Genomic DNA, 7,353 nt, shown 5'->3' on the forward strand with positions numbered 1-7,353 from the left:
CAATAGCAGCACCCACCAGTAGCACGCGCTCCAGCAGGTATATCTCACTGGTCACCCCCAAAGCCAATTCCTCATTTGTCCGCCTTTCCTTCCAGTTCCCTGCTGCCAATGACTGGAACGAACTGCAAAAATCACTGAAGCTGGAGTCTTATATCTCCCTCATTAACTTCAAGCATCAGCTGTCAGAGCAGCTTACCGATCATTGCACCTGTACATAGCCCATCTGTAAATTGCCCAACCAACTACCTCATCCCCATTTTGTAATTTACTTTATCCTTTGCACCCCAGTATCTCTACTTGGACATTCATCTTCTGCACATCTATCACTCCAGTGTTTAGTTGCTAAATTGTAATTATTTTTCCACTCTGGCCTATTTATTGCCTTACCTCCCTAATCTTACTACATTTGCACACACTGTATATAGACTTTTCTATTGTGTTATTGACTGTACGTTTGTTTATTGTCATAAACTTCGTCTTCTGAAGAGGAAAAATCATCGGACCAATATGCAGCGGGTATATTGCTCATCTTCGTATTTATTGAAGGTAAACACACTCAAACAAAATAACGACGATAACAGTCCAGTAAGGTGCACAGACTAAACCGGAAACAACCACCCACAAACACAAGTGAAAACGAACACACTAAATATGGCCTCCAATTAGAGACAACAACCACCAGCTGCCTCTAATTGGAGGTCATTGAAAAAACACAACATAGAAAGAGAAACCTAGAATAAACATAGAAATAGAAAATATAGAACATACATTAAAACCCCGAAACACACAAAACAAACACCCCCCTGCCACGCCCTGACCAAACTACAATAACAAATAACCCCTTTTACTGGTCAGGACGTGACATTTATCACATGTGTAACTCTGTGTTGTTTCTGTCACACTGCTTTGCTCTATCTTGGCCAGGTCGCAGTTATAAATGAGAACTTGTTCTCAACTGGCCTACCTGGTTAAATAAAGGTACATAAAATAAGAAATAACACAGAACTCTCAACTAGTTCCATCAAACAGAAAAACAACAAGAAAGCTGGATAAACACATTCAGATTTCTAGATATTGAACTTTTCTTTTGCGTTTTAGGGGTCATAGGTCAGATCAGTGGTCATGGTTGATATGCATGGACTAAAAAACTAACTTGAAACCATTTTTCTCAGATTCACTGTTTGTGTAGACTGCTCCTTGTCTTTTCTAGGGCAGTAGTTCAGGTGGCTGTTTGTGTAGACTGCTCCTTGTCTTTTCTAGGGCAGTAGTTCAGGTGGCTGTTTGTGTAGACTGCTCCTTGTCTTTTCTAGGGCAGTAGTTCAAGTGGCTGTTTGTGTAGACTGCTCCTTGTCTTTTCTAGTGCAGTAGTTCAGGTGGCTGTGTGTGTAGACTGCTCCTTGTCTTTTCTAGGGCAGTAGTTCAGGTGGCTGTTTGTGTAGACTGCTCCTTGTCTTTTCTAGGGCAGTAGTTCAGGTGGCTGTTTGTGTAGACTGCTCCTTGTCTTTTCTAGGGCAGTAGTTCAGGTGGCTGCTCTTAGTCTGCCTCCTGTCTCTCCTATCATCATAGACAGTTGTGGAAAAAGTACTCAATTGTCATACCTGAGTAAAAGTACAAAAATATTTGGTTCTAAATATACTTAAGTATGAAAAGTAAAATTAAAAGTATAAATCGTTTCAAATTCCTTCTATTAAGCAAAGCAGGCGTCACCATTTTCTTGTTTTTAAAATGTATGGATAGCCAGGGGCACATACCAAAACGAAGACGTAATTTACAAAAGATGCATTTGTGTTTCCTGGCTCCGCCAGATCAGAGGCAGTAGAGATGACCATTTTCCTGTCCTGTCTAAGCATTCAAAATGTAATGAGTTATTTTGGGTGTCAGGTCAAATGTATAGATTAAAAAGTACATTATTTTCTTTGGGACTGTAGTGATGTAAAATTTGCAAAAATATAAATTCAAAAGTAAAGTACAGATACCCCAAAAAAACTACTTATGTAGTACTTTATAGTATTTTTACTGAAGTACTTTACACCACTGGCCATGGGTACACCTTCCTGAAAACAATGACTCCATACTTTGCTGAAACCTGTTCTGCCAGTTCATGTCCTTAAAGACTAGAATGTTCCATTGTGGTTACCCAAAAAGATGACAAGATAGTTCACACATTCATCATCCAGGGTTACTATCAAACATATATGTTACATTTCTGGTTCGTCCATAACTTGTTTCCTGCTTGTAGCAGGCCGTGTTTACAGGAATCCTTTTCTCTAACTAGAGAAATGTGATTTCATGAGAATATTTTTCTGCAGTGAGAGTGTAATGCAAGTCAAGCTGTCCTTGGATGTATGTCAACAAGATTTATAACCAGCATTGTTAAATTAACTGTTGTTATATAAAAAAAAAATCAATGCTGTCATTTTCTATGTTAGCTTGCTTTAAAAATGTTTTATTGTCACAGACAGCGGATAGATGCAGAGAAATGTGTTGTTTTACAGGGTCAGCCATACGGCGCCCCTGGAGCAAATTAGGTGTAAGTGCCTTGCTTAAGGGCACCAACATATTTTTACCTTGACGGCTCAGGTATTCAAACCAGCAACATATCAGTTACTGACCCACCACTCTAACCACTAGTCTATCTGACCATACCAGTTACTGACCCACCACTCTAACCACTAGTCTATCTGACCATACCAGTTACTGACCCACCACTCTAACCACTAGTCTATCTGACCATACCAGTTACTGACCCACCACTCTAACCACTAGTCTATCTGACCATACCAGTTACTGACCCACCACTCTAACCACTAGTCTATCTGACCATACCAGTTACTGACCCACCACTCTAACCACTAGTCTATCTGACCATACCAGTTACTGACCCACCACTCTAACCACTAGTCTATCTGACCATACCAGTTACTGACCCACCACTCTAACCACTAGTCTATCTGACCATACCAGTTACTGACCCACCACTCTAACCACTAGTCTATCTGACCATACCAGTTACTGACCCACCACTCTAACCACTAGTCTATCTGACCATACCAGTTACTGACCCACCACTCTAACCACTAGTCTATCTGACTATACCAGGTACTGACCCACCACTCTAACCACTAGTCTATCAGACCATACCAGTTACTGACCCACCACTCTAATCACTAGTCTACTTTGAGCACTTGCACTGGGCCTCCACTGAGTCGCCATGTGTCAAGCAGTACAGAGAAACCCCCTCTAGATGGCAGCAGAGGCTCTTGGATCTACCCTGTCTATCCACCAGTTTAGTGACCTTGTTCCATCAATATGTCCATACTACTTCACAACCCATTTGAGGTCTTGACCAGCAATGTCCCAATGGGCTCAACCAAGCCGAGAGTGAGGTTCTAGAAAGAGGACTGACTTTCATACCAACTCCTAAACAGGTGGACTGACTTTCATACCAACTCCTAAACAGATGGACTGACTTTCATACCAACTCCTAAACAGGTGGACTGACTTTCATACCAACTCCTAAACAGGTGGACTGACTTTCATACCAACTCCTAAACAGGTGGACTGACTTTCATACCAACTCCTAAACAGGTGGACTGACTTTCATACCAACTCCTAAACAAGTGGACTGACTTTCATACCAACTCCTAAACAGGTGGACTGACTTTCATACCGACTCCTAAACAGGTGGACTGACATTCATACCAACTCCTAAACAGGTGGACTGACTTCCATACCGACTCCTAAACAGGTGGACTGACTTTCATACCGACTCCTAAACAGGTGGACTGACTTCCATACCGACTCCTAAACAGGTGGACTGACTTTCATACCGACTCCTAAACAGGTGGACTGACTTTCATACCAACTCCTAAACAGGTGGACTGACTTTCATACCGACTCCTAAACAGGTGGACTGACTTTCATACCAACTCCTAAACAGGTGGACTGACTTTCATACCAACTCCTAAACAGGTGGACTGACTTTCATACCAACTCCTAAACAGGTGGACTGACTTTCATACCAACTCCTAAACAGGTGGACTGACTTTCATACCAACTCCTAAACAGGTGGACTGACTTTCATACCAACTCCTAAACAGGTGGACTGACTTTCATACCAACTCCTAAACAGGTGGACTGGGAGGAGCTCCGGAGGGGATCTACACGTCTATCATAGAAGATTGAAGTTATCAGATCATTGTGAAAATGAAACAGATTTTCCTCAGATACTATTTCCAAACCCCTCACATTGGGAACCTCAGTTGGAGTCAGAAACTATACAGACTCTGATACGTAGGGATGTGACTTCCTTTTCACAATTCAGAACCAGACCTTTTTTTATCAGCTTAACCTTACAAATGGTTAAAAACCAAGCTCTAGAAATATAGTGATTAAACCAGCAGATAAGGGGCTCAGACTGTTGTAATGGATGAAGTGAATATCTTCTTGAAGCCAATAGACAATAGGATCATGTTAAACACTATGTTCCATTGTCCCACTCAACACAACCGGAAAACACAAAGATGAATCCAGGAGATAAACTGTATGAGGATAAGTACATTACAGATAAACAGATGGTCTGTCTTTTTGGGACAGATTCTCCAAGGCCTAGGCAGTTTTACTTACTGCCTAAAATACATATCTCCTGAGACGTGGGCGGTTCCCTGCAGCTGACCAATAGTAAATGATTGTGTCTCAGAGACGTGGGCGGTTCCCTGCGGCTGACCAATAGGAAGTGATTGTGTCTCAGAGACGTGGGCGGTTCCCTGCAGCTGACCAATAGGAAGTGATTGTGTCTCAGAGACGTTTACGGTTCCCTGCGGCTGACCAATAGTAAGTGATTGTGTCTCAGAGACGTGGGCGGTTCCCTGCGGCTGACCAATAGGAAGTGATTGTGTCTCAGAGACGTGGGCGGTTCCTTGCGGCTGACCAATAGGAAGTGATTGTGTCTCAGAGACGTGGGCGGTTCCCTGCAGCTGACCAATAGGAAGTGATTGTGTCTCAGAATCTTACTGTATTGCTGAATATATAGACTTTTATTGCTGAATATATAGACTTTTATATCAACCCTCTATCCCAGAAACACCCAGCTATGTTCAGGATACTGATGAATGAAGGGTTAATTACTATTGTAGTACTGACTTTAATATCAACCCTCTATCCCAGAAACACCCAGCTATGTTCAGGGTACTGATGAATGAAGTGTTTATTACTATTGTAGTACTGACTTTAATATCAACCCTCTATCCCAGAAACACCCAGCTATGTTCAGGATACTGATGAATGAAGGGTTTATTACTATTGTAGTACTGACTTTAATATCAACCCTCTATCCCAGAAACACCCAGCTATGTTCAGGGTACTGATGAATGAATGGTTTATTACTATTGTAGTACTGACTTTAATATCAACCCTCTATCCCAGAAACACCCAGCTATGTTCAGGATACTGATGAATGAAGGGTTTATTACTATTGTAGTACTGACTTTAATATCAATCCTCTATCCCAGAAACACTCAGCTATGTTCAGGGTACTGATGAATGAAGGGTTTATTACTATTGTAGTACTGACTTTAATATCAACCCTCTATCCCAGAAACACCCAGCTATGTTCAGGATACTGATGAATGAAGGGTTTATTACTATTGTAGTACTGACTTTAATATCAACCCTCTATCCCAGAAACACCCAGCTATGTTCAGGGTACTGATGAATGAAGGGTTTATTACTATTGTAGTACTGACTTTAATATCAACCCTCTATCCCAGAAACACCCAGCTATGTTCAGGGTACTGATGAATGAAGGGTTTATTACTATTGTAGTACTGACTTTAATATCAACCCTCTATCCCAGAAACACCCAGCTATGTTCAGGGTACTGGTGAATGAAGGGTTTATTACTATTGTAGTACTCTTTTTATAAACTTAGCTACTGACTTGTTCTATTGTTGTTGCATTGTCAAGAGGTTAACCTGCAAGGAAGCATTTCAGTACATAATACTTGTATTGTACTTTATATTATTATAGATATTTTAGGGTTCCCATGGATTTCAAGCAGGCAATGCCATCAGGTCCAAACCCAAAACAAGGAAATTGTAGGAGACAGACGTGTTGGGGTTTCCTGCCAGCATGACCACCCGCTTCACTTCCTGAACATGAAAAAGGGTGAAAGGTGGGATGCAGTAATAGGGAGTTTTTTTCAGTTTCTTTTTCAGTATTTTATTTCAGTGTTGATTAATTTAGGTAATTTAGTAAATTGTATTTAGTGCAGATAATGATGTACTTCTTCTGTAGTTTGTCAAATGCAGTGAACCTGCTGAGAGATGAAGGAGGGGCTGAGAGGCCAGAACATCAACCTCATCTTCATGGAGGACATTGATGCCAGATGCAGTGAACCTGCTGAGAGATGAAGGAGGAGATGAGAGGCCAGAACATCAACCTCATCTTCATGGAGGACATTGATGCCAGATGCAGTGAACCTGCTGAGAGATGGAGGGGATGAGAGAACAGAACATCAACCTCATCTTCATGGAGGACATTAATGCCAGATGCAGTTTTATTTATTGATTTATTTAACCTTTATTTAACCAGGAAGGGCTCATTGAGATTTAAAATCTCCTTTTCAAGAGCGTCCTGGCCAAGATAGGCAGCGCCAAGTCATTACAAAAATTACAGACAAACATGAAAAACTACAAGTAATCTAGTAAAAACCATAGAATTCACAAGAGTATAACAAAATCAAAAACAGCATATTAAAAACATTGACATGTCAGGGAATCAGTCTCAAGATCCTTCATCAGTGATTTAAAAATACCAATCGGGACAAGTTCTTCCAGTTTAAAAGTATTTTGTCAGGCGTTCCAAGACGATGGAGCAGAGTACATAAAAGCCCTTTTACCAAATTCAGTTCGGACATTTGGAACAGTTAGCAGGATAAAGTCCAGCGAACGAAGAGAGTACCCACCACATTTCTGAACAATAAAAATGCCCAAATAAAAAGGTAGTAAACCCAAAATGGCTTTGTAAATAAAAGTATACCAGTGACTGAGCCTGCGAGTGACTAGAGAAGGCCAGCCAACCCTGATATATAAAGTGCAGTGGTGCGTAAGGGTTTTGCAGTTTAAAATAAATCTCAAAGTGCCATGGTAAAGGGTGTCAATTGATCTCAAACACTGAGCGGAAGCATTCATATATAAAATATCCCCATAGTCTAGTAAAGGCATAAATGTAGCTGATACTAGCCTCCTTCTGGCTTCAAAAGAAAAACAAGCCTTATTCCTAAAATAAAATCCTAATTTCAGCTTCAATGTTTTTGTAAGTTGTTGAATATGCATTTTAAAAGAGAGGCCATCA

Source organism: Salmo salar, unplaced genomic scaffold (assembly GCF_965601325.2).
Source record: "Salmo salar unplaced genomic scaffold, fSalSal1 ptg000984l, whole genome shotgun sequence".
Taxonomy (NCBI): Eukaryota; Metazoa; Chordata; class Actinopteri; order Salmoniformes; family Salmonidae; genus Salmo; species Salmo salar.